The sequence below is a fragment of the Tenrec ecaudatus genome, chromosome 16 (genome assembly GCF_050624435.1).
Source record: "Tenrec ecaudatus isolate mTenEca1 chromosome 16, mTenEca1.hap1, whole genome shotgun sequence".
NCBI lineage: Eukaryota > Metazoa > Chordata > Mammalia > Afrosoricida > Tenrecidae > Tenrec > Tenrec ecaudatus.
The window spans coordinates 44910322-44937012 of NC_134545.1; the positions used below are offsets into that span (position 1 = coordinate 44910322).

At 39.5% G+C, this 26691-nt stretch overlaps 1 protein-coding gene and 1 pseudogene across 2 annotated transcripts in view; both read right to left on the reverse strand.

Moving 5' to 3' along the window:
• ADK (adenosine kinase) overlaps positions 1–26691 on the reverse strand; it is a 560488-nt gene that overhangs the window by 204684 nt on the left and 329113 nt on the right. The gene's annotated exons all lie outside the window — the stretch shown is intronic.
• On the reverse strand, positions 1209–2080 carry LOC142429528 (peroxisome proliferator-activated receptor gamma-like; annotated as a pseudogene).

Consider the following 26691-nt stretch of genomic DNA (forward strand, 5'->3'; position numbering starts at 1 on the left):
ATAGATTTAGAGACTTTTAAAATGGATGCCAACCATAATTTTACTTCTTAATTTATATCCTTGTTAAGCCACATGATCCAAACTACAGAATAACCAAACACAAACAAATAAAGAGTGGCATTAGGAATAAACACCTTTCTCTCCTCTACTGTCAGGTTGCAATAAAAACGGGCCAGTGATTTATTCAGCTTTAGTTTAGAAAAAAGCCCTCTACTGACTCAAGAAAAGCCTGTTATTTTCTAATGAGTTATCTTCGTACTTGGCAAGTTTTCCCTGTCTTTGTATCTCTAACCAACTAAAAGCAAAGGAGATTCTTATCCTTAGAGATGGAATAGGATTAATCAGAGTTGAGCAGGAAGCAAATCTGTTTATTCATTAAAATGGAGAACAAACCAAAAGCACTGTGTTTCCGTCAGGGTGGTGAATAATTTAGACAGGAATATAGGTGATGGTCCCTCAACATGATGAACTTAATGCCATTAAGTTGTATATATAAGAAATACTGAACTGGCAAACACTTTACTATATCCATTTTACCATAGCATGCTCTACCATGATTGGGGCGCGGGGTGGGTTAGGGTGGTGGAGGAAGCAGGAGTTACGCTCAAAGAAAGACTCAGGCGAGCCAAAGAACAATCTTAAAGGAATTCGAGTCAATGTTCAGAAATCTCAAATACTTGGATAGGTTACATAAAACCATTCTAAGGATTTCTATGTGTGGTTTGCATACTAAGGAAATGGTAAGAAACTAACATGTTTAAAACATTTAAAAAACAAGGGAAGGAATTACTTTTTTTTTTTTACCTCTTTGCCAGAGTTTACCTTATCTAACTCAGGGCGATTCTTATTCTTATCTAAGAGTAAAACTCTTTTCATCATATTTATAAAAAATGATCTGAGGACGAACTACCATCAAGTCAATGAAGACACAGTGGACACCCCCCCTTACGGGTGATTGTGTTTTTATTTATAACATGATGATTTCTAATAGTCAAGTAAATTGTAAATGCATCTTTTCATAAAATATGCTTAAAATAGATCTATTCTTCTACATCCTTTTCTTTTAAAAATGCTTTTCACAGTAAATTTCTCAGGTCCCTGATTTTCTCTTAAAACCATAGTGCAATTTGAAGCAGGAAACTTGGTCAGTGACTTAGGACTTCTTGGCTAACCCAAGTCCTGTAGACTTGTTGTAGGAGGGTGTAGACTCATGTCCGTCTCTGATTTGTGACTGGCAGTGGCTGCGCTGTTTTGATCTGTCTGAGGTCTGTCACTTTCTGGAGCAGTGGGGTGGTTCTGCTTGAGCCGAAGCTCCAAGGCTTGCAGCAGGATGTCCCATCTGTCCTCCATGGGCTTCACATTCAGCAAACCTGGGCGGTCTCCACTAAGCATAAATATTGCTAGGTCGCTGTCATCTAATTCCAGAGCATTGAATTCAGAACAAACTCAAACTTGGGATCCATTAAGTCACCAAAGGGCTTCCTCCCTTGTCATGAATCCTTGACCTTCTGATATAAGAACCCCTCTTTATTGATGAAGGATGGTGTAAATGATCTCATGGGCACCATAGTTCAGGAGCAGTACTTGGTCATTCAAATTAACGTACACAAAGCCTGGGAGATTTTTGGCCTCCTCTGTGATCTCGTGCACAGCCTCCAATGAGAAGAACTGAAACCCCTGAAAGATGCGATTGACTACCTCTTTGCTCTGCTCCTGCAGGGGGGTAATGTGTTTGAATTTGATTTTATCTTCTCCCACAATTAAGGAATTCAGGTCGTAGACAACAAATGGTCAATTGTCAAGATGGCCCTTGCCTTTGCTTTGATCAGTGGCAGGACTTTATGTATGGGTCATACAAGTGTTTGGCCAGGGCCCGGATATAAGCAGATTGTGGGTTCAGCTGGTAGATATCACTGGAGATCTCTGCCAACAGGGTCTCCTTCTGGGACTGGTGGCAACTGCCCAAACCTGATGGCATTATGAAACATCCCTAAAGGAAGACATTTCTGAAATCAATAGTACTGACACTAATTTCTACTTTTTTTTAAATGGATCCAACAGTGAAGGCCAGATCTGTCATAAGTAAGCTTCAATCTGATTGTCATCCCTATGAAGCCCTTGCATTCTTCACAAGCATGAACTCCACAGTAGAGGCCTGAAGCTTTATCTCCACACACACCGCGGGAACTGGAAGGCTCTTCGTGGGGCTTGCAGAGCGGAGAGTTTTCAGAATAATAAGGCAGGCTCTATTTTGATTGTACTCTGGCAGTCTTGGAGTCAGTAACCACTGGGTCTGCTCTTGCAAAGAGAACGTCTTCATAGTGTGGAGCAGAAATGCTAGAGAAATCAACAGTGGCAAAGGCTTGATGTCAGAGGAGTGAGAGAGAGTTGGAGAACCAAAATGGCAACTCTGTGTCTTAAATAGTAATTCCATTGAAGGGTGATTCTTATTTGAGAAAAGGACCTTGCTGTTGTCTATCTGTACTCTACGGTTGGAGTCTTTCAATCTGAACATGATGATAACTCAGATCCAGGCAAGTTTCTCTCTGTGATATATATCAGGTCTCCATGAGTTCGAGCTAACTTCACAGCAGCTAACAATGATAGGAACAATGACAAGGGCAAAGAATGTACATATGTGCTTTACACAATGGATGGATGTATGGATTGTGATAAGAGTTGTATGAGTCCCTAATAAATGTTTTAAAAAAAAGAACAATGAAAAGATTTTGAAATTGCTCTTAATCCCAGTTGGCTGTATGCAAATGGTTTTCCTAGGATAAGTGTGTATTTATAAATCCTGGGACCGTGTCATATCCATAAAACTGAAAAGCATAAACTTAATCATGGAAAATGTTAGACATACATAAAAGTAGACAGGCTAGCATAACAGACCATTCTCCCATCCCTATCCTACACCCATTACTCTGACACTGTTTATAGGAGTAAAAAGCCCAGTCTTCCTCCTGAGGAGTAGATGGTGGTTTTGAACTGTCGAACATGTGGATCGCAGCTCAAATCATAACCACTACATCACCAGGGCTCCACATCTGAGGAATAGATAGGCACATATACATGTGGAATTATAATTCTTGAAATTATAATTTGATGCAAAAGAAAATGAAGAATAACCACACATATAATTATCAATTCTGGATACACAGTTATATGGAATAAAAAGGTCTTCATAGTTGTTTAGAAAAATATTCTGCAATAAATGAACAAATGTGCTTTGCATAACTGATGTAGGTATGGATTATGATAAGCGTTTTATGAGCCCCTAATAAAATGACTAAAAAAAAAAGTTAAAACCCCAGAATAAATGATCCTTGATCTTAAAAAAAAAGAAAGAAAAATATTCTGATCATTCTATAACAGCACTGAAATAAATGGTATTATTTAGAAACATTCAGACTAATGGCTTTTTAAAAATCTCTTTGAGTCCATCAGACTCCTATCTAAATCACATATTCATAAACTTTATATGTGAGAAGAGGAGGAGGAATGACCCCTGGCAGCTCATTTATAAGCAAGGAGTAAGGTCAGATTTAACTGAAGATTAAGAATTTGTGATTTAGTCTCTTTTTCTCACAAGTACATGCCAATATAAATTCCACTTGGATTAAAAAGTTAAAGGTGTTCCTTGTTTTGTTTTTTTCTTAAACATAAGAAATCTGCTACAAAGAAGAAGTAAATATCAAACTTCTGGAGTGGGAATGTCTGTAAGGATAAGAGAAAAAAGATTTTCTTTAAGATTTGGCACATAAAAATGAAATATTTTAGTTGCTTCTCTCTAAATCCTGAGAAGGAAAGGAAAAAAGGTGGCGGAGAGAGGAGAGAGTGGCAAATAAAAGACTAAAAAAAGTTTTACAGTAAAAAATCTAATGGTTAATATCTATGAAGGGGCTTCAATAAATGTGCTTAAAATTTCCATAATCTTTTTCAAAGAACTTTTTATTGTGAACTGGGTTCACAGAGCAGATGATCAGTTTTACATTCAACATTTCATACACATTTGCTTCATCTAATTCTTTGCAATCCACTAAATGAATACTCTCAGCCAATTAAAGAAACAGTTTGGAAATGATGAAAAAAGGCTGGTGAAACAAATACACTAATACTACTGGGGAAAGTGCAAGTAACACAGCCTTTCCGGAGTAATTTGAAGATATTCACAAGAACTATAAAACAAATTCACTCTTTGGCACAATAATTCTACTCATAAGAATCTGTTTTAAGAATATTACTCAAGAGAGGGTGGGAAAAAAAAAAGAATATTACTCAAATACGGGAAAATACACCTTCATGAACATGTCAGTCTGCGAGCTAACTAACTGAAACCACAGAGACAATACAGTGTACGGAGTCATCGATGTGGTTCCGAGTCTTAGCAAATGTTTGTGAACAGAACCTGTGTACAACAGAAGGACGCACTGCCAGCCGACACCATCCTCAGAGCCGTTGGTACGGCTGAACCCATGGTGCAGCCAATGTTGTCAGTCCCTCTCTGTGATGGGCTTTCTCTCTTCTGCTGCCCCCCCACTTTGCCACGCACGATGTTCTTTTCTGAAGACTTGTCTCTCTTGATGACTGACACAAGACGAAGTCTCCCTGTCCTCATTTCTACAAAGCACCCTAAACATAAAAGGCACTCTATACTTCTTTCAAGACAGATTGTTTGTATAACTCTTCTTACTATGGTTGAACTATTGGGCTTTTTGATATGCGAATTATATGCTAATAAGACTGTTAAAATAAATAAAACACTTATGCATAGGGAAAGATTTCATCAAGAGAGTACAATGAGAGTCCATGGATTAAGAGGAAATCTTTAGAAATGACACAATGGACAAGAGAATAATTACTAAGAGCTATAAAATTCTGCAACACTTCAAAAAGAAAAAAAAGAAATAATCCAATTAAAAAGTGGACAAAGAATATATGTATAGACAATTCACAAAGGACTAAACTAGAATGGCTAACAAACACGAGGAAATGCTCACGATCTCTAGCCATCTGGGAGATGCAAATCAAAACAATGATAAAATATTGCTAATAACCACAATTATAGCTCAATTAAAAAAAGAAAGAACTAATATTGAAGAGGGTGGACAGAGAATGTAACTTTTATACACTGCTGGTGGGCTTAAAAACACATGCAGTTACAATATGTAGCTACCTAAAACAACTTGCAATAGAATAAATATCTTATGACCCAGCAATAATGCCTTTCCTGGACATAAACTCAAAAGCAATGAGACAGAAAACAAACAGTTACATGACCTCCCATGTTCACTGCAGCACATTTACAATCAAGAGAAGCTGGAAACAACCCAAATGCCCACCAGTAAAAGAATGGATAAAGAAACTCTGGTACATACACACAATGGATCCCTAAAAAAAGCAATGGAACAATGAAATGCCTCAAAACCTGGAAACTATTATGCTGAATGAAGTTACTTGATCACAAAAGGGCAAACATTGCATGAGTTCACTATTACCAGGATAAACACCACGTTGAAGGTAGGTGTCTGCTCTCAAGTTATGTAATCTTCTCATCTGGCTTCTCAAGCATGCCTAGTTCCTATGAACCATGTATCACCCCCTTTATAAATACATCTTAAGAACCCCTTCAAGAGGTGTAGAAAGGGAGAACCGGTCTTGGAGATCTATGTGTAACATCCTCTCTGCGAGATGGGCAATGGGGAGGTGGGTGAGGGGAGACACCGGGCAGTGTAAGATAAGATATAATAATTATTTATAAACTATCAAGGGACCAGGGGGAAGGGGGGAACGGGGAGGGAGGGCGAGGGGGAAAAGAAAGGGAAACCGAGCTGATTCTAGGAACCCAAGTGGAAGGTGAATTATGAGAATGATGAGTGCAACGAATGTATAAGGGTGCTTTGCTCAATTGATGTATGTACGGATTGTGATAAGAGCTTTATGAGCCCCAATAAAAAGATTGATTAATTAAAAAAAAAAACCTTCAAGAAAACAAAACTCCCTCACCTCAGTCAACAATGATCAGTTTCTTAATATGAAATAAGAAGGAGGAGACCATTCAGTTGCTGCCATACAACATGTGTTAAGGTCACCCCAAATCAACAGACCCTCCTACAAGAGTGATCATTGACCCTTACTGGAAATTCAATTCAAAGTGGAGGGAAGGAGGCATGTATGCCTTGGAGAAGGTGATTACACTTCTGTTGGTGGGTAAACTGGGTAGACCAGCTTCCCATCAGGAAAAAAAAATAAGCTTAACAATACTAATAGAGAACCCAAGGGGCGAATAAGCCTGGTACTATGTTTCTAATTGGATATTGTTGAGCTAGTTTCTGTCCAGCCCTTGGTAATCCAGGTTGGGACTTAGAGTCTGTCTTTTCTTGAGAGTTAGACAGTCCTTTTGAGATGCACAATGTCCTTCCTTCATAGGCTACAGCAGAAGGAATCAATGTGGAAACCCCACTAAGTGAACCTCAAACTCACCTGTAGCAGACATAAGGAACTGACAGACTCCATTAGATGTCAGGCTGAAATACCTTAGTGTGAGAAGAAGCAAATGACTGCTATACAAAGGCTATAAAATTGGTGGTTGTTGGACTTTGGTTTGGATCTCATGTCTAATGAACAGTGAGTGACCCAGGACTACCATATACCGTATATACTCGTGTATAAGCTGAGTTTTTCAGCACAAAAAATGTGCTGAAAAACTGGGGTTCGGCTTATACACGGGTCAGTGGTACCCCAGCGAGGTGTAACATCTCGCCAGTGATTGCCGTTTCTCCGCTAAAGCCCCGCTGACACTGCAGGGTTTTGAATGTTTGTTTACTCACAACTAACCAATCAGAGCCATCCTATGACTTGAGAGCTCCAATTCGCAGAAACACCCATAGTGATTCATTTACGCCCTATAGCTGAACTGGTAAGGATGTGCCTGTGGCTGCGCTCTGTCTCTCCCCTAGGCTTATACTCGAGTCAATCAGTTTTTCTGGTTTCCCAGGTAATAATTAAGTACCTCAGCTTATACTCGAGTATATATGGTAGTTATTATTTTAATGTCCCCCTTGCTTTCTTATGATATGTTTGAAACTGGGAGCCATGGTTCTACTTTTGTAAGTGTTATTGAAAATTCTGCTCCATCATCACACCTCCATTTTTGTGTAAACAGTATCCAGTCACTTAATAGTTTAATTTGTACAAGTGAACAACTTGTGTATTTTAATTCACAGCTGGCCTATATGCGTAATTTCCTTTTCTCAATAGTGTTCAAAACTTTATACTATTGGTTAAATTAAAGATACTATCCATAGAATTACCTCATGTCCCAGGAGGATGATTTATATTGTTTTCTATCATAAAATGATAATGATGACTCTAAATTGAATCATATATATATGTATATATACACACACACATATATATACCATAGACATATGAATGGAGTTTGGGCCCACACTTAATCATATCCCTAATCTAAGAACAATTAGTTTTTATTACATGGCCCTGCTCTATACTTGCCCTCATGAACTGATGACTGAAGATGTGGGTGCTTAGCAAAGTGTGGCAAAGATGGTGCCCCGCCATCAGGAAGAATAGTGTCTAGGGTCTTAAAGGTTTGTCTTAAAACAAGCAGCCAGCCAAGTGAAACATCAACTACAACCACATGGAATAAGCACACCAGCCTGTGTGATCCAAGGCTTGTGTGGTAGTTATATAATTTTGTGCCAACTTGAGTGAATAGGTGGAGTCTAGCCTGTCAACCGGGTCAGCTTATGGAATGGCCATCTCAAGAGGATTCTGGGAACTTTCTCTTTCTCTCTGTCTTGGTCTTCCTACTGACAAGCCATGCAGAGACTTGCTGAGACATGGAAGAGCTCTCTCTCTCTGGTTCACCTTCCTGTTGATGCGCCACACCTGGAGAGCTGGAGGAGCCATGTGGAGACAGGCATCAGTGCTGAGATGATTCCACTGCCATTGGATCCATAAGACTTTGCATCCACTGGCCTGTGATTCCTACATTTTGGATCACTGCTTGTGACTGAATCTGAATGAATTTTGGATTACTATTGGACTTATGGAGTTTATCTGGACTGGGATGTTTTCTTTACATTTTAAAATCATTTTATAGGGGGTTCTTACAGTTCTTATAACACATTTCATACATCAATTGTATCAAGCATACTTGTACATGTTACCATCATCATTTTCAAAACATTTTCTACTTGATATAAGCAACTCTTTTTGTCCCTCCCTCCCACCCTTGTGAGCTCTTGATCAATTATATAATGTTATTATTTCATATCTTACACTGTCCGTAGTCTCCCTTCACCCACATTTTTGTTATTCATCCCCTTTGGGAAGTGGGCAACTATATATCCAACCTTAGGATGGGTTCCCCCTTGGTACCCCTTCTCCCTCCCAACTATCCACAATCCTCATGATATTACTCTCACTACTGTTCCTGAGGGCTTTATCCGTCCTGAATTCCATGTGTGGAGAGCTCTTTTCTGTACCAATGTGCATTCGCCTGTCTAGCCAGATTTGTACGGTAGAACTGGATCATGGTAGTGGGGGATGTTTTCTTAATATACATTTACTCTTTGATATAAAGCTCTTCCTTACATGTATATGAGTGTCTCTGGATTTGTTTCTCTAATCAAACCAACCTAACATAGCTTCTAAATAATAAAACCCAAATTCGAAGGAGAAAATGGTATCAGAACTTAAACTACGAACACCTGGTTTTTAAGGGGCATGGACCACAGTGGAAGCTCAAAATCCAACTGCAGGATCCCCGCATGGATTGAGCCTCTGGTGCATCTCCTCTGATCATCATCCAGGGGTGCGGATACCCTTGCTGTCAGACAGAGAGCAATGGAAAGTCCATTTTAATAGACGTCTAAAATATAACACTTTAGCATTTGATCTCCCTTTGGATCCATTTTCAAGTTGTTTCAGTTTTAATATTTCTTTTTGATCGAGGTTTTCCTATGTTTTGTCTAGTCCTTGTTGCTATTTTTTGTTTGATTAATCTGTCTGTGCTTTGTATTGTTTTCTGAATATGAAATCCAGGATAGGTAAATCTGTAGAGAAAGTAACTGGATCCACCTTGGAGGTTGGAGGGAAACAGGAAGCTAACAAGTATGAGAAAAAAATCAAATGTTACGAAAGTGACTGTGGTATTGATTGCACAACTCCTCTTAATAAGATGAATGATTAAATTACATGTTCGAGATATGCCAATAAAAGTATTAAAACAAATAGACAGACAGCCTTTCAAACTTGGAAGTTTGCTACCTCACTTGCTCAGATATGCCTATAAGGTGAACAGCGACCCCAGGGATGTACAGACTTCTTAGAACAATGAAATCTATGGTAACTGATCGAAGAGGCAGCACAGTGAGAAGAGTCCCATCGCTGTGGGAACTGCTGCCAGCGCCACGAAACAAAAGGTGTCTGACTTGTTGAATGGAACACCTGTTTGTTCTGTGAACTTCCACCCACAGATCACGATAAAAGGATGGAAAGGGCTTCATCTAAAATTTTAAATGAATAGTTATATTACATTTTAATTATTGTTGTAACAAAAGACAACATCATATATGCTCAATAAGTATAGCTATTTATATTTCAATTACAGTGAAATCAAATGTAGAGTTCAGCTCCTTAGTTGTACTATCCATTTATTTTTTAACAATGTAAAATTACAGTTGTGGGTATCTGAAGTCTGAAGGGAGTCTTACAGGGCTAAAACTAGCTACTATATTCTAAATCAGTGGTTCTCAACCTTCCTTATGCCACAGACCTTTAATACAGTTTCTCATGTTGTGGTGACCCTCCCCCACCCATAAAATTATTGTCATGGCTACTTCATAACTATAATTTTGCTACGGTTATGAATTGAGTGACCCCTGTGAAAGGGTTGTTGGAACCAAAGGGGTTGTGACGCACAGGTTGAGAACCACAGTTCTAAATGATCAGTAGCCCATTTCTATTTGACCATTTATTCATCCACTATCCTATACTTATTTAATCTGTATGCTGAGTAAATAATCCTACAGGCTGGACTCTGAAAAACTCAGCATCAGGATTAGAGGAAGACATATTAAAAACCTGTGATAAGAAATGGAGCGTGCATAGAGACCCCACCATGGTGCGCCAAACCAGGAGGGCAACATATCACGTGGAGGATGCATGGAAAGACTGGACTACAAGGCCGGCCCCAACCAGAGCCAGCCTGACCCCGCCCTGGAAGTGTGTGATGCAGAGAAGGACACTAGCCCTTCAGGTGGGGGAACGGAACTGACTTACCGTGCCCACACAGGAGCAAACCACGAAGGGAAAACAGAAAGGGGCAATCGGCCTAGACTCCATATAGACACACCAAGCCGAGGCTGAGGACCCCGTATGGAGCTGCTAAGGCACAGAGAGGACTGTGGGACTGCCAACAACTCAAGACATGTTGTCCCCTAACTGGAGCGTACAGTGAAAGAGGACAATCATGTGGACACGTGGCAGGGAGATAGTGTGGGAATGGAGCATAACAGATCAGCAACTGGAATAAAGCTGATCCACAGAGCCCCTGAAGAGCCCCCAAATGGACTTCGGCCTAGGAGGGGCAGCCCCCAGATACCCACCAGGACCAGGGGTGAGGGACTTGTAGGGGCAGCGAACAGACCTGGACTTATGTAGGGTTTTTTTTTTCTTCTCATCCTTTACTTTTTCAATCGTATGTTTTTGTATTGTTCGGACTAGGACATTGCAGGTTTGCCTAATTATATGGGTTGGACAAGGGAGGGAAGCTTGGGGAGAAGGCAATGGTGCCAATGGCCCTGGAAAGCATAGGGGGAAGAAGGAAGTGGGGAGAAGAGTGTGGCGAATAGACAGCATCATGGATAGGGGAACAACTATGGTAGTGGAACCAGCATCTAGGAGAGGGTAGAGATCTTGTGAGTATTAGAGCAACACCAACTTAGTGAAGAGGAAGCACTAAGAGGTGGAAGAAGGAGGAAAGTGATGGTGGGGCAGGAGGAGGCAAAAGGAAACCGAGGCAATCTCTAGGAAGCCAAGGCATAGATAGGGAGATTAACAGAGGTGTGCACTATGTAAACACATTAATAAATAACAATAGAGATATTGGCCTATGTACTGCAGACAGGCCTCAGCTCATACCTTCCCTCAATACAACAACACTGTATTCTAACAAATTGGCATTCTGTGACGCTTGCCCCCAACCCCCTTCCACATGATCACTGAAGACAAAATGGGTGCATAAGCAGATGTAGTTAAGACAGGTGCTAGGCTATTAAAAGATATAGTGTCTGAGGTCTTAAAGGCTTGAAGTTAAACAAACATCCATCCAACAGTGAAGCAACAAGCCCACATGGAAGAAGCACACCAGCTGGTGCAATCGTGAGGTGTAGAGATCAGGCAATGGGCATCAGAAGATTAATAACAAACAGTTAACAAATGGAGGGGGAGTTGAGCTCAGACCCAAAGCCCATCTGTGGACAATGGAACATCCCCCCACAGAGGGGTCGGAGGGAGGGATGAGGCAATCAGGGTGCAGTAGAGCACTAATGGAGCATGCAATATACCTCTGATCCCTTGAGGCCTCCTCAGCCCCCACTATCATGATCCCAGCGCTGCTTCCCACTCTGGACTAGATAGGAGCATGTACATAGGCAAGGGATAAAACTCACAACACGCGGAACCCAGGAACATGAATGGAATAGAGATACCAAAGGTAGGAGGAAAGGGAAGAGAGGTGGAGAGGAAGGGGGCACTAATCACAATGAATAGCACATAACCACACACACCCATCCAGGGAGAAGAACAACAGAAACCAGAGGGGAAAGGAGATAGCAGTCAGTGTGAGATTTGAAAATAATTAACAATCTATAATGTATCAAGGGGCAACGAGGGTTGGGGAGGCGGGGAAGAGGGAGGAGGGTAAAAAAAAAAACAAGGAGGAGATGCTCCCAAGGGTTCAATGGAAAGTAAATGTCTACAAAAGAACGATGGAATATATGTACTAATATGTCGAATACAATTGATGTATGGTTTATAACAAGAGTTGTAAGAGCCCCTAATAAAATGATCAAAAAACCCCACCAAACACAACAAAACCTGTGAAATGCGGCTGACATAACCTTGCTTGCTGAAATTGAGGGCGACTTGAAGTACTTGCTAATGAGGACCAAAGACTGCAGCCTTTAGTATATATGACAACTCAATGTAATGAAAACCAAATCTTCACAGCTGAACCAATAGACTTCATGATAAGCAGAGAAAAGACCCAAGTTGTCAAGGATTTAATTTGCTTGGATTAATATCCAATGCTCATGAGTGGTCAGAGTCTCATTCTGATGCACACAGGGCTACTTTAAGTTGGGACTGGCTAAAAGGCAGCCAAAACTATGCATTTCTTGGCATTTTGTGATGTTCACCATCCCTGCACGATCGCTAAACACAAAATGGGTGCATAAGCACAGGTGGTGAAGAAAGCTGATGGTGCCCAGCTATCAAAAGATAAGCGTCTGGGGTCTTAAATGCTTGAAGTTAAACAAGCAGTCATGTAGCTGAGAAGCAACAAGACCCACAGAAGAAGTACACCAGCCTGTGCAATTATGAGGTGTGACAAGATCAGAAAACAGGCATCATAAGACCCCAAACAATCAAATAAAAAAACATATTGTTGAGAACAAGGGGGGGTCAGAGCAGAGACCCCAAACCCATCTATATAGACAAGGGTCTTAAGGAAGGGATTGGTCATTCAGGGTGAAGTATAGCACCAATGTATTCCTCTGGTTCCTTGAGGCTACCTCACTCCCCATTATCACGACCCCAATCCTGCCTTTCACCCCAGGCTAGGCTGGAGCATGGACATAGATTCAGATAAGAGCTCACAACACACAGAATCCAGGCCATATAAAACTTTCAGGTACAAACATGGGAGTGGTGATATGAGGAGGGGAAGGGGAAGAAACCACAGGGGACAGGAGACAATGATTGGCGTGAGATAAGAAAATAATAAAAATTTATAATTTATCAAAGGGTCATGAGGGTTGGAGGGGGAGAGGGAGGGTAAAACGAGGAACTGAAACCAAGGACTCAAATAGAAACTAAATATTTAGACTATAATGATGACAACACATGTACAAATATGCTTGATAAAATTGATATATGGAATTTTATAAGAGCTGTAAGAGCCCCCAATAAAATTATCTTTAAAAAAATGCATTTTGTTTTGACCACTGAAAAATTAGCAAATAAACAATTGTGTTATAATTTTAAAATATTGATAATGCAAATTACATTATCAATAGGTAAAAAGTACTAGAAAACAATAGACTAAATGAAAAATTGTTAAGAATTGGGTAGAAAAATTATGGCTATTAGTATTTCCTTTATTTTTATAGGCCTGCGGTTAGATAACTTCTACAATAAAAATGGTTTAAAAGATAAATATTCACTTAGTTTACAGAAGTAAACTAAGGGTTTACATAAGTAAACCCTTAGTTAAATATAAGATATTTATAAGTAGCGAGAAATTTAATTCAATAAACAAGAGCAAGAGGGTATAAACAAGAATAAGCCTATATTACTTCAAGTTGAGAGGTGTCAAAAAGAAAACTGAACATAAGATTAGTAACTTTAGAATAAGCCAGTTTACCTAAAAGCAAAAAAGAAGCCAAGCCAAGCCCACCCCACCCCCACAAAAAACCCCCAAACAAACCACATACCAGGAGGTGTGTAACTAAAAACATATTTGGAAAATCATAGCATCCCGGACCAAGGCTAGACTGGCACTGACGAGGGCAGGGGGCCCAGAATCAGATGCTTGTATTTTAATGATCTCTAGTGTTTGTTCGAATGAACATAATTAAATTGTTTGTCATGGCACAACTAGGATGCTATGCAGTACTACTAGAGATCAGGGTTAAGAGAATGAATAAATTAGAAACAAAAAATAACACATACAATAAAATAGCATGCTCCTTGACATGATTTTATGAATCTCAAAGAAACTGTAAAATCTATTTCTTTGTAGAAACAGGAAAAGCAAAGAGGAATAATAAAAAGTATAGTTCCTATCTGAATGTAAGGAAGGTGCCTTTGACAATCATTAAGATGATGTATAATCATATACAATCACAATGTTATACTGTGTAGCATTTTATACCAATGAGTAAAGGACTCACTGTAAGAATAAAGCTAGAACAAATATACTAGTGAATATCTCCAAAGTTTCTTACTGCTTGATTTCCTGTCTATACAACTTTATTTGGAAACATAAATGAAATCACCTAATTCATATATGTTTTGACATTTTAAAGAATGCAAACATCTGCAATTTTAACTACAGGGTGAGTGTAGAAGCCAACTTTTCTAATAACCTCTCAGTGAAGCTAGTAATAGGAGGCAGAAGTGGGTAAAGGAGGCAGCCATGTGTAGCAGGGAAAGAAGACGGCTTGCAGAAGGGCACATAAACGATGCTACTCATATCCTGGTTGCAGGTTGGAGCTTTGGTGGTGTGGAGGTTACGTGTTGGGATGACATCTACAAGGTCCATCATTTGGGACCAGCAGCCGCTCCGTGGGAGAAAGTATGGGCTTTCTACTCCCTAAACAATTACCCTCTTAGAAACGCACAGGGGCAGTTCTAGCCTGTCTTGTCGGGTCACTGTGAGTCAGGATGGACTCGATGGCAGTGAGGTGTTTTTGACTCTGATGCAGGTTAAAAGGAGTGAGGCAGCTTAGACATTCAATTCTTGGGGAAAAGATAAAGTGGCTATGGTAAAAACACTGTTCTGTAGAAATTAAAAGCAATTAAGTAGAAATATATTAAATTGATATCTATAAAGTTCATATTTTTTAGTATTATGTATACTGTAAATGAACAAAAAAGCAAGTCTAAAACAACACAACACTATATCCAGGATTCATACAGATATGAGAAAGCATACCAATCATTGTGGAGTGCCATGGGGTGGGTTGGGGGTGGGGGGTGGGGAGAAGGGGAATGAACTTGGCAGGGAATCAGGACAGGTATGAAGAGAAGAAGCACTGTTTAAACCAAATGATGATAATTTGTTAGTACCTGAAGATGGAGTAGATTAGCATAGTTCTCTATACCAGGGTATACTTATTTTAACAGTAATGCAATATGGTTACCATGCTCAACTACTATTCCAGTGACTGGTGGTTTGAGGATACCCAGAGGGGTCTCAGAACAAGGGGCTCAGGATCCATCTCAGGAAACCAGCCGCTGAAAACACTGTGGGACACAGTTTCACTCTGACACAAATGAGGGAGCCATGAGTTGAAATTCATCTATAACAACTGGTTTACTTACTAATAACTATATGAAGTTAGGCTCCTTGCTAACTTCTTTACACTTCATATCCTTATCTGTTAAGATGGGAATAATAACAAATCTCAAAGCGGATGTAAGATTTAAATGAGTGTGAAAAAAGTGTCTGGCATGTAGTATACAGATCATATACATTTATGCTGTCAGTATTAATACCATTACTACAGGAATATTGAGAACATGAAGACATTGCCTTTCCCATCACCTTAGGAATGGTATGTTCTCTTACAGCTGTTAGTTAAGATGCTCACCAAGAGTAAGCTCTTCAACTGTGATCTACAGAATATTTCCGTAGATTACAAATAAATGAACCCACATTTCCATTCTGAAAGTTCTTCCCACCTCTTCTCTTGATTTAGTCACAATATATCCTGCTGACAGATTAATCACCTTAATCGCTCTTCTTTTCTTAGTAAATTATATCCAAATGGTACACATCCCAGCATTCAAATCTCTCCACAATAGTTCTCCAACTGACAAAGAAAATGAGCTGTAACTTCTATTACTCTGTGTGTTCTATTGGGGACACATGATTTATGTCTCCTAAAATAAATTTTATGGGTCAGGGCTGTATGCTGTTCCTTCTATCTGAAATGTTCACTTTATCACATCGTTTATCTATACAAATGTTATCCCTCCATCATGGCTCATTTGGAACTAACTTCCATGCCACAAAGCTTTTCTGCAATTTCATATGCAAACATAAATTCCTTTCTGAGCGACATTATTAAATAAATACCCATTGGTGCTTATTTCAATTTACTTAATAACATAAGTAATACATACTTGTCTTAGCTTTAGGAACAAAAGCAGTTCCTTATTTTTAGTTTGTTATATAGCACATACCACAGCATATATTTTTAATTTTTTATTAAATTATAAAATTAAATTAAAAAATCTTTTTATTGGGGGCTCATACAACTCTTATCACATCTATACGAACATCCATTGTGCCAAGTAAATTTGAACATTTGTTGCCATCATCATTCTAAAAACATTTGCTTTCTACTTGAGCCCTTGATTTCAGCTCCTCATTTCCCCCCTCCCTACTGCTTCCCTCTCCCTCATGAACCCTTGATAATGTATTAATTATTATTTTTTCATGTCTTACACTGTCTGACATCTCCCTTCACCCACTTTTCTGTTGTCCATTCTCCAGGGAGGAGGTAATATGTAGATTCTTGTCACCAGTTCCCTCTTTCTACACTCCCCTCCTCCCTCCACCCTCCTGGCATCTCGACTCTCGCCAATGGTCCTGAGGGGATCATCTGTCCTGGATTTCCTGTGTTTCAAGTTCTTATCTGTACCAGTGCACATCCACTGGTCTAGCCAGATTTGTAAGGTAGAATTGGGATCATGATAATGGGGGGGGGGCACGGGGGACGGCAGAGGAAGCATTTAAGAACTAGAGGAAAGTATTATGTTTCATCCTTGCTTCCCTGCACCTGACTGTCTCCTCCCTGAGGCCCTTCTGTAAGGGGATCTCCACTTGCCTACAGATGGGCTTTGGGTCTCCACTCTGCACTCCCCCTCATTTACAATGATATGATTTTTTTGTTTTTGATGCCTGATATCTGATCCCTTTGATACCTTGTGGTTACACAGGCTGGTGTGCTTCTTCCATGTGGGCTTTGTTGCTTCTGAGCTAGATGGCCGCTTGTTTATCTTCAAGCCATTAAGACTCCAGATGCTATATCTTTGACAGGCAGACACCATCAGTTTTCTTCACCACATTTGCTTATGCACACATTTGCCTTCAGCGATTGTTTCAGGAATGTGTGCATCATGGAATACCAACTTAATAGAACAAAGTGTTCTTCCATTGAGTAAGTACTTGAGTGGAGGTCCAATGTCCATATGCTGCCTTAATACTAAACCTATAAACATATGCACATAGATCTATAGTTATATAGGATCCACCATCTTCGCTCTATTTCCTCTGACTTTTCTCTTGTCCACTATCATGCTCAGCCTTCATTTGGGTTTCAGTAATTTCTCTCGGTTATATTGCCCTTGCTGAATCCCCACCAGGCCTCACACACCCTGCTTGCTACTGATTTGGTCAACACCACCTCCTTTCCCCCGCCTCCGTATGTCCCTTGTCCCCCAGAGCCATCGGTCCTGTTGTTTTCCCCTCTAGACTGTTCATCCAGCCTATCTTATCTAGACAGACCTGTAGAGATGATAATATGTACCAAAAATCAAGGCATGGCTAGAAAAGGCACCAAAAGGGCACACAACGACGACAACAAAATAGAAAACCAATAACTGAGAAAAGAATAAATTAATTTAAAAAACACAAAACAAACAAAAAGGAAAAACCTGTAAATAGATCAAGGTCTGATTTTTTGACCTCTTGCACGTCCTCCAGTCGAGTCCAATGGGTGCCACACTCTGGCCCCAAAGTCTATCCTTTGCACTCCCCCAGGAGTGCCCTGCTCTGCTACCCCCATTGCTTTGCCGCATGCCCTTAGTATTTTGCATCAGTGTGGTGGGGTCAGACGAGGCCAGTTCCAACACTGAATCTCCAGTGTTGGCCCCCATAGGGCTATGGGTCAGTGAGGAATGTAGTGTCTCATAGTGGGATCGGCCATATGGTCCATTCTTTGCATTGGCTGTTCAGAGTGGGGATATCATTCTCCAGGCCTGGTGGGCCAGGATGTGCTCCACTCTTTCTTCCTCCCCATTCATTTGCTCCGTGTGCTCTGATCAGACATGTCCCTCTCCCCTAGCTGCAGAGTCAGGGGTGTCCTCTAAAGTAAGTTCTTCTGGGGGGATGGGCAGTTGTCCACTGGCTCCCTTCTCTATGCCAGCAAGCAAAATTAAATATTTATTGAGATACTGCACTAGTTGCTATGTAACTGAAATGTAATATTGGGGGAAAAATAGATTACTACATTTTCACATGCTAACCAAAAAACAAACCAAACTAATTGTTTATGCTAACATAATAGTCGAGGACATTTATAGAGGTCTAAATACATACATGTACATATGTGAATATATTTATATATGATAGGGAAATTGATCTATGTACATGTATTTTTATATGTTAAGTATTAAGGTAGCAGACAGACATTGGGCCTCCACTCAAGTACTTCTCAATGCAAGAATACGTTGTGATGCTCACCTTTCACACATGATAGTTGAAGACAAAATGGGTGCGTAAGCAAATGTGGTGAAGAAAGCTGATGGTGCCCAGCTATCAAAAGATATAGTATGTGGGGTCTTAAAGACTTAAAGATAAACAAGGAGCTATCTAGTTGAGAAGCAACAAAGCCCACATGGAAGAAACACACCAGCCTGTGTGATCATGAGGTGTCGATGAGATCAGGTATCAGGCATCAGAGACTCAGACAAAAAAAACATATTGATGTGAATGGGAAGGCAGAGTGCAGATCCACTTCCCATCTCTAGACAACTGGACATCCCTTACAGAAGGGTCACAAGGAGGAGAAGAGCCAGTCAGGGTGTAGTACAGCACCAATGAAACATATAACTTTCCTCTAATTCTTTTATGCTTCTTCCCCCACATTATTGTGACCCGGATTCTACCTTACAAATCTGGCTTGACCAGTGGTCCTCAACCTTCTTAATGCTGTGACCCTTTAATACAGCTCCTCCATGTTGTGGTGACCACCAACCATAAAATTATTTTCATTGCTACTATATGACTGTAAGTTTGCTACTGTTATGAATAGTAATGTAAATATCTGATATTCAGGCAGGATATATTACTGTTACAAATTGAACATAATGAAAGCATAGTGATTAATCACAAAACAATATGTAATTATATATTGTGAAATATTTATTTCTAATTACAAATAAGTGAAGTTTTGTCTTGAGGTGTAGCATGGGTAACAGTCTTCACACCAGGTAGTCCTTTGTGGGCATATCCGCATGTGGGCAGACCCGCCTGGAGACAGATTGAGAAGTGGTGTCTGGGTTCCTAAGACCATCGGAAATATGTGTTTTAGAGAGATAAGAGCTTGCAACACAGGGAGTCCAGGATGGATAAACCCCTCAGGACCAATAATGAGAGTAGCAATACCAGGAAGCTAGGGGGAAGGTATGTGTGTGGAGTGGAGAGAGGGGCAACCGATCACAATGATTGATTTATAACCCCACCTCACCCTCAGGGTGACAAACAACAGAAAAGAGGGTGAAAGGAGATAGCGGTTGGTATAAGACATGAATAAAAATAAATTTATAAATTATCAAGGGTTCATGAGGGAGGGAAGGCGAGGGAGGGTGAGGGAGGAAGGAGCTGATACCAAGGTCTCAAATGAAAAGAAAATGTTTAGAAAATGATGATGGCAACATATGTACAAATGTGCTCGACACAATGAATGTATGTATTGGATTGTTATAAGAGATGGAAGAGCCCCTAATAAAAGGGTTTTTCAAAATGAGGTTCAAACAAAACGGTTTTTATGAAAAAATTCACTGTGACCAGCGAGAACCCTTCCCAGGTGACTCCGCTGGGTGCACTAACTCAGCACAGGATTGCTCGATACTGGCCTGGAGGGAAAAATGCGAAAGAACTGCCCAGAGGAGCCTTTTTCCAGTTATTTTTTATACCCCCTCATATGCTTATGAGCCACTACATAACTTTTCAAACCTGGATTCCTTTGAGAGGATGTCCTAGTCTCTTGTTCCACATCAATTTTCAAGAAGTAGTCTCCAACCCCCCCCCGCCCCCCCCCCCCCCCCCCCCGCTATTAGTGGTTCCATTGTAGAACCCTTAACCTCCAGGCAGGCAATCATAGTTTGTTTCCTGGCCAATACACTTCATGAATAGCGACCACACATCTGTCAACGGGCTTAAAGGTTGCAAAAAGTCTCAGCCTCTAGACTAAAATGGACCAAGAAGAAAGACCTGGCAATCTACTTGCAAATATGAGCCACTCTGGAATCCTATGGACAATGGTTCAGTCTGCCCTGAGAGCAGAAACGCCCTAAGATCAGGCAGCATGTCTTCCCTTTGGTTTTCGTTTCCTCCTTACACTCAGCCCTGCCCAGGAAGGGTTGAATTAAAGGCACCACACACATTCTTTTTTTTTTAACAGTAACTACTCAAAGATATGACCTTATCGCAAAGGAATGCAGTACAAAATAACATGCTAACGGGGAACTATTTTGAATATTCTAGTTCGCTGTGGCACCTTGGGGTATTTCAGTACACAGTTCGGACCCAGGGTGCAGATTGAAGGAAACACCTTCCTATATGCCTTCTCATTCAAAGGGCTTTAACACGTTTGTAGCAAAATCCCAGGACAATTGAACTCTATTATGAGAAAGATTTAGAATATTTAGGAATTAGACGAATTAGGGTGTCATTCTGCAGAGCAGCGGAGAAAGGATTTTATGGAGAAACGAACACTGACTAGATGATGGTGATACAGGGAAAATCAATAGGAGGAATTTAAGATTTAGTTTGTAAAGAACCAAAATGTACCGGTCCCCTTCCTTTAGAGTAAAAATTCCTTTTAAGCTTAATCATCAGGGAGGTTCCGATTTGGGAAAGAGACTAACACGATCAGTCAGATAAGTAGCCAGATAGGAAACATCACCCCAATTTAGATACACAAAGGTGCATGATGTTTCAGGGGATGGGGGTCTAATGGTCCCTTGGAGATATTTAGGTATAGGTAATTTCCTAATGATCAATGCAAAACCGGCTTTCTTAATTGTTCACAAGATAATTGTATCTTGTGACACTTTAAAAACCTGCTAATCTCCAATAATCATTGTAAAGACAAGAAACTAAAACCTGTTTCTTGTATATTAACTGAACTCTGAAATAGCGCAAAGGGAAACTTGGTTGTTTTCCTTCTGCAAGCACTTGCAGGAATACACTTCAAACTTCTCTAATCAACCTGGTCTCTGACCTCGGTTACATCGACAGGCTCTCTTGGACGGCTTCGAGACCGATAACAATAGCAGATGAGTAAGAAATTGTTCATTGCAGAGATGAACACACGCATTTAGTTATGCGGAGACCTAGTAATTGATTTTAATGTTTCTTACCTTGTTGTATCGCAATTCATTTTCTTAACACAAGCATTGTACAAAAATTAGCACTTTATGCATAAAATGTTAGCTAGACAGAACCAGGCAAAATGGGAAAAGAAACTGACAATGGAAGCAATTCATAGCATAAAAGGGAGGTGGAGACACACTTTCTGCATGCTTTCCCCAATACAAAGGAAGGTGAAGTACAGATAAGACACATTTTCCTATCAGTAGGAGAGCGGGAGAGAGTTAAAGGGTGTTGGTGGGGAAAAACAGGATATTCCTACTCCTCACCCCCGTCCTGCCCCCCCATGGCTGAATTGACCTTTGTGGCTTGCCAATAAGGACACAACATGAACTCAGGGTGCATGGGCACACATAACTAGAAAGGGCAAGTACATTACAGAAAGGCAGCCAATAGCAGAAGACTTAGTTGGCCAGTGGTGGAAGGAACATCAAGCCTGGCTATTGATTTTAAGAGGCCCTCAGATTAGCTGCAAGTCCTTCGGTGTTTCACAGGAAAGCATCTCCTTAATAAGCTCACTTATTCCTTTCAAACCTTTTCTCTGACTCTGGTCTGAATGCTGTCCTTAATTTGAATTCTTTCTCGAGAGCAAGTCAAGAACTATAAAATGATAGGCTGGAAAGCTTGAGCCTCTTCCCAGTAGGAAAACAGTAAGTATTAATACATTAAATACATTTCCATTCTGCTCAATGAAGTTTAAATATATGAGTTGTTATTATTGCTTGTCCACAAATCCAGTGCCAAATGTCCTAACCATTTTAACTTTACTCTTCAAAACATGTCATCTTCTCTATTAGTATTGTTTCAGTGGCTAACTCTCATTACTCTTAAGACATAAGTGAAGAAAAAATAAAACATAACTGGGATAGTTTCCTATCTTGGCAAAGCTTCTTTGCTCAAAAACATTAACTAGTTTATTCCATAAACATTAAGGTTCAAGTGTTTGAGATAGCATTAGAAGTCTGATATTAATCTATCTGTCCTCTATTATCTTCCATCATTCACTTTCATGAAACAGATTACTCTGACCACACAAAACTTACAACCTGCCTGAGCAGAAATTCAATGCCTCCCTCCATCATTTCCTTAGTTAGCAAAAATGTGTTTACCCTTAATAATCTATTCACCATCTTCTACTAGGTTAACCAAAGCAGGGACCAGCAAATGTTTCTATGAAAAGCCTAGTAAATATTTCAGGTTGCCAAACATATGGTATCTATCACACGCTTGTAGCTAAAAAGTAGCCATAACAACAACAACAACCCCACCTCACTGCCATTGAGTTGACCCCATTCCTAGTGAAAATATAGGACAGAACTACTTCTGTGAGTTTTCAAGACTTTAAGTCTTTATGGGAGTACAAAGTGTCATGCTTCGCCTACAGAACAGCTAGTGGTTTCAAACTGCCAACGCAAGCCATAATCTACACACGTAAACTGCGACCCAATGCATAGTCTCCAAATCTAAATAGTCATAAACAACACTTTAAAGAAGGAGGATAGCCCTATCCCAATAAAATCTTGCTTGTAAAAATTGTTTTAAGGACATCTCAGAATATAATTTTGCAAGATCACGGACTTATTCATTGAAAATACCCTTTTCAAAAAATACCCGTTTCAACAACATTATTGGCAAATACCATATGGACAGGATGAAGTATACAGGAAAAAAATTGACACTGTCTGTGGAAAGAGACATGGCAGAATCTAAATTCATCAGTCAAAACTAGACCAAGGACTATGTAACAGATCATGAACCGTTATATGGAAGGTTACGTTGAAGTAAGAAGAAAATTAAAACGAGTCTAAAAGAGCCACAATACAACTTTGAGTATATCCTACCTAAATCTAGATATTATCTGAAAAATAGAATTGATTAATTGAACACTAATGGCTGAAAATCAGTGGAGTTGTGAGAGAACAGCAAGAACATCAGACATAAAGAAATCAAAGTTCATAAAAAGAGAGCAAAGAACGACAAGATTATGTTGAAAAAAAACTAAGAAACACGGTCTTGAAAGTGACTGGAAGAAATGAAAAGAGCCTAAATAGGAAATTTCAAAGGAGAGTTCAAGAAGACAAAGTAAAATGCTATAAAGAAATGGAGCTAAAAGACCTGGAGCTAGACATCCAAAAGGAAGAACGGAGCATTTCTTAAAATGAAAGAAACGAAGAAACAATTCAAGCCTCCAGGGACAATATTGAAGGATTCTGTGGGTAGGAAGATGATTGATGCAAGAAGTGTCAAAAGAAGATGGATGGCTTACAGAGTCAATGTACCATAAAGAATTGGTCAACAGTGATTGGTCAATCATATCGAAAGGTAGCATATAATTAAGAGCCGATGGTATTGAAGGAAGAAGTCTAAGCAATAAATGTGTCTCACATACTTTTGGGCATGTTATAAGTCCATAGAGAATGGCACCATGCTTGGTAAAGCAAAAAATTAAACCAAAACACACTCATTGCCATCACATTGATGCCGGCTCAGGCAACCCTATATAGGGCGTGGTAAAATTGCCCCTGTCAGTTTCTGAGACTAACTTTTTACAGGAGCAGAAACCCCTGTCTTTTTCCTGTAGAGTAGCTGGGGGTTTCAAACTGCTGACTATGCCAACAGGGTTCCTTTGGTAAAGTGGAGAGTAAGTGAAAAAAAAAAAAGGATTGACTCAATAGGTGCACCATGGGCTCAAATATAGCAATCATGAACATTGCAGAGAGCCAATATGAATTGGACTGACTGGATAGAAATTAGTAACAAAAATAATAAAATAATGAAAATAAATAGTTAATTTTGAAAATTAATCCTAATCAGGGTAGAAGTTGGGTTTATAAACAAGGTAAAGTGTGGTCCAGAATTATAATAGATTATAATTCTCATTTTGTTGAAAAGGTATTGCAGTGGATAATCCTTTTAATATTCAAACACTGGCTTGTACTTGGCAAGTTACTATATCCCACTAAGATTTGTAGCCGTGTGATCACGAGGTGCCGTAGGGATGAGTTATCAGGCATCAAAGAACAAAAAAATTGTGTGTTCACCTCCATGATACAATTGTTGAAGACAAATGGGTGCACAGCAAATGTGAAGAAAGCTGATGGTGCCCGGCTATTAAAAGATATAGTGTCTGGGGTCTTAAAGGCTTGAAGGTAAACAGCGATTATCTAGCTCAGAAGCAACAAAGCCCACATGGAAGAAGCACACTAGCCTGTGCGATCACGAGGTGGTGAAGGGATCAGCAATCAGGCATTATCAGAACAAAAAATCATATCATAGTGAATAAGGTGGGGGACTGTGGAGTGGAGACCCAAAGCCCATTTGTAGGACACTAGACATCCTTGGGGAGGAGATGAGCCAGTCAGGGTGTAATGTAGCAACGATGAAACATAATAAACAACTTTCCTCTAGTTCCTAAATGCTTCCGCCCTCCCACTATCATGATCCGAATTCTACCTTGCAAGTCTGGCTAGACCAGAGGATATACACTGGTACAGATAGGAACTGGAAATACAGGGAATTCAGGGTGGATGATACCTTCAGGACCAGGGATGTGAGGGGTGATATTGGGAGGGTAAAGGGTGAGTGGGTTGGAAAGAGGGAACCGATTATAAGGATCTACATGTGACCTCCTTCCTGAGGAACGGACAAAAGAAAAGGGGGTGAAGGGAGACGCCGGACAGGGCAAGATATGACAAAATAATAATTTATAAATTATCAAGGACTCACGAGGAAGGAGGGAGCAGGGAGGGAGGGGAAAAAAGATGACTTGATGCAAAGGGCTTAAGTGGAGAACAAATGCTTTGAAAATGATGAGAGCAAAGAATGTAAAGATGTGCTTTATACAATGGATGTATGTATGGATTGTGATAAGAGTTGTATGAGTCCCTAATAAAATATTAAAAAAAAAAGAAAACACAAGACGGAAATGGGGTAAGTAATGTTACACTGTGAAGATAGCAATCAATGAAATGAAACAAAACGTGCATGAATTTTGAATAGAAAATTTCACTTTGTAAATCTTCACTTAATTCACAATTGTAAGTTAATCCTCTGGCTATGAATTCAGATATTCAAATTCTGCTTTAGGTTTTTAACTAGTTTCCATGTAAAATTAAGCAATGTATTTATTAAGCTTAGTACGCTCTAATTTCTTCATTAGTGAAAAATAAGAGGTATAGATAGAATTTATTATGAATGACTTTAAAGTGATTTTCATATAAAAAATAATAGGATTCACTCAGTTAAAAGTTTAATTAATGTGTCTATTGTCAGTGGAGATAAAGCAAAGTTACTTTTTAAACGTAAAAAATTAAATGACAATGTTGTGAAACCATCACCTTCCATCCTCTTTCAAAATAAAATTCTAAAGGACTCTATATTCATAATCATTTATTGAACATAATCACTTCTCCTGAAGCCTTCAATTTAATAATGTGTTTGTTGTCTCTAAGTAACCAGACCATCAGTTGGAGAAGTCTGCTTCTGTAAAGGGTGACAGTCTTGAGCATCATATGCGGTAGTTACACTCTGCCCTACAGGGACACTATGAGTCAGCATCAACATGACAGCAATGGGTTTGGGTTTTTTATTATTTAGATATTAGACATTAATGGAATCACACAATGTTGTTTTATGCCTGCTATCTTCCACTATATTTCCACAGTCCAATAAATGTTTTAGTATTTAGTTCTTAACTTTTTTAATGACTGAATAATAGTCATATAATCTGTATATATCTTAAATGAAATATAAAGATAAACCCACTCTTTGCCACCAAATCAATTACAACTCACAGAGACTATAGGACAAAATAAAACTGATCTATACAGTGTTCAATACTGTAAATCTTAACAGGAAACAGAGGTTTGAACGGCAGCTTACCCTACTACACCAGTAGGGTTCCAAACATGCACAGATTAAATCCAGACAGATTATAAAAGCTAATCAACAGAGGTTTCAGTAAAAAACAAACAAACCAAACCTTAATATGTATAAACATGCACATGTATGCATGTAGGTGTACATGTATAATGCACAAAAAAGTTGAAGAAAGACAGGTCAGATTCTGAGAGAAACTCAAGTGATCTTTAAGGATCTGAAGCACAGGGTTGTTCTTTTGAACCATATTTTAGTTTTAAGCGCTCTTAAGTAGTTTTTAAATGGAACACAGAACAATGATTTCATTCCATTTACTACTGGACACAGTAGATTTAAATCCAAGTTCAACAATGGTAAAATTGCAACCATTTTTCAAAGTAAATGTTTTGGGTTTC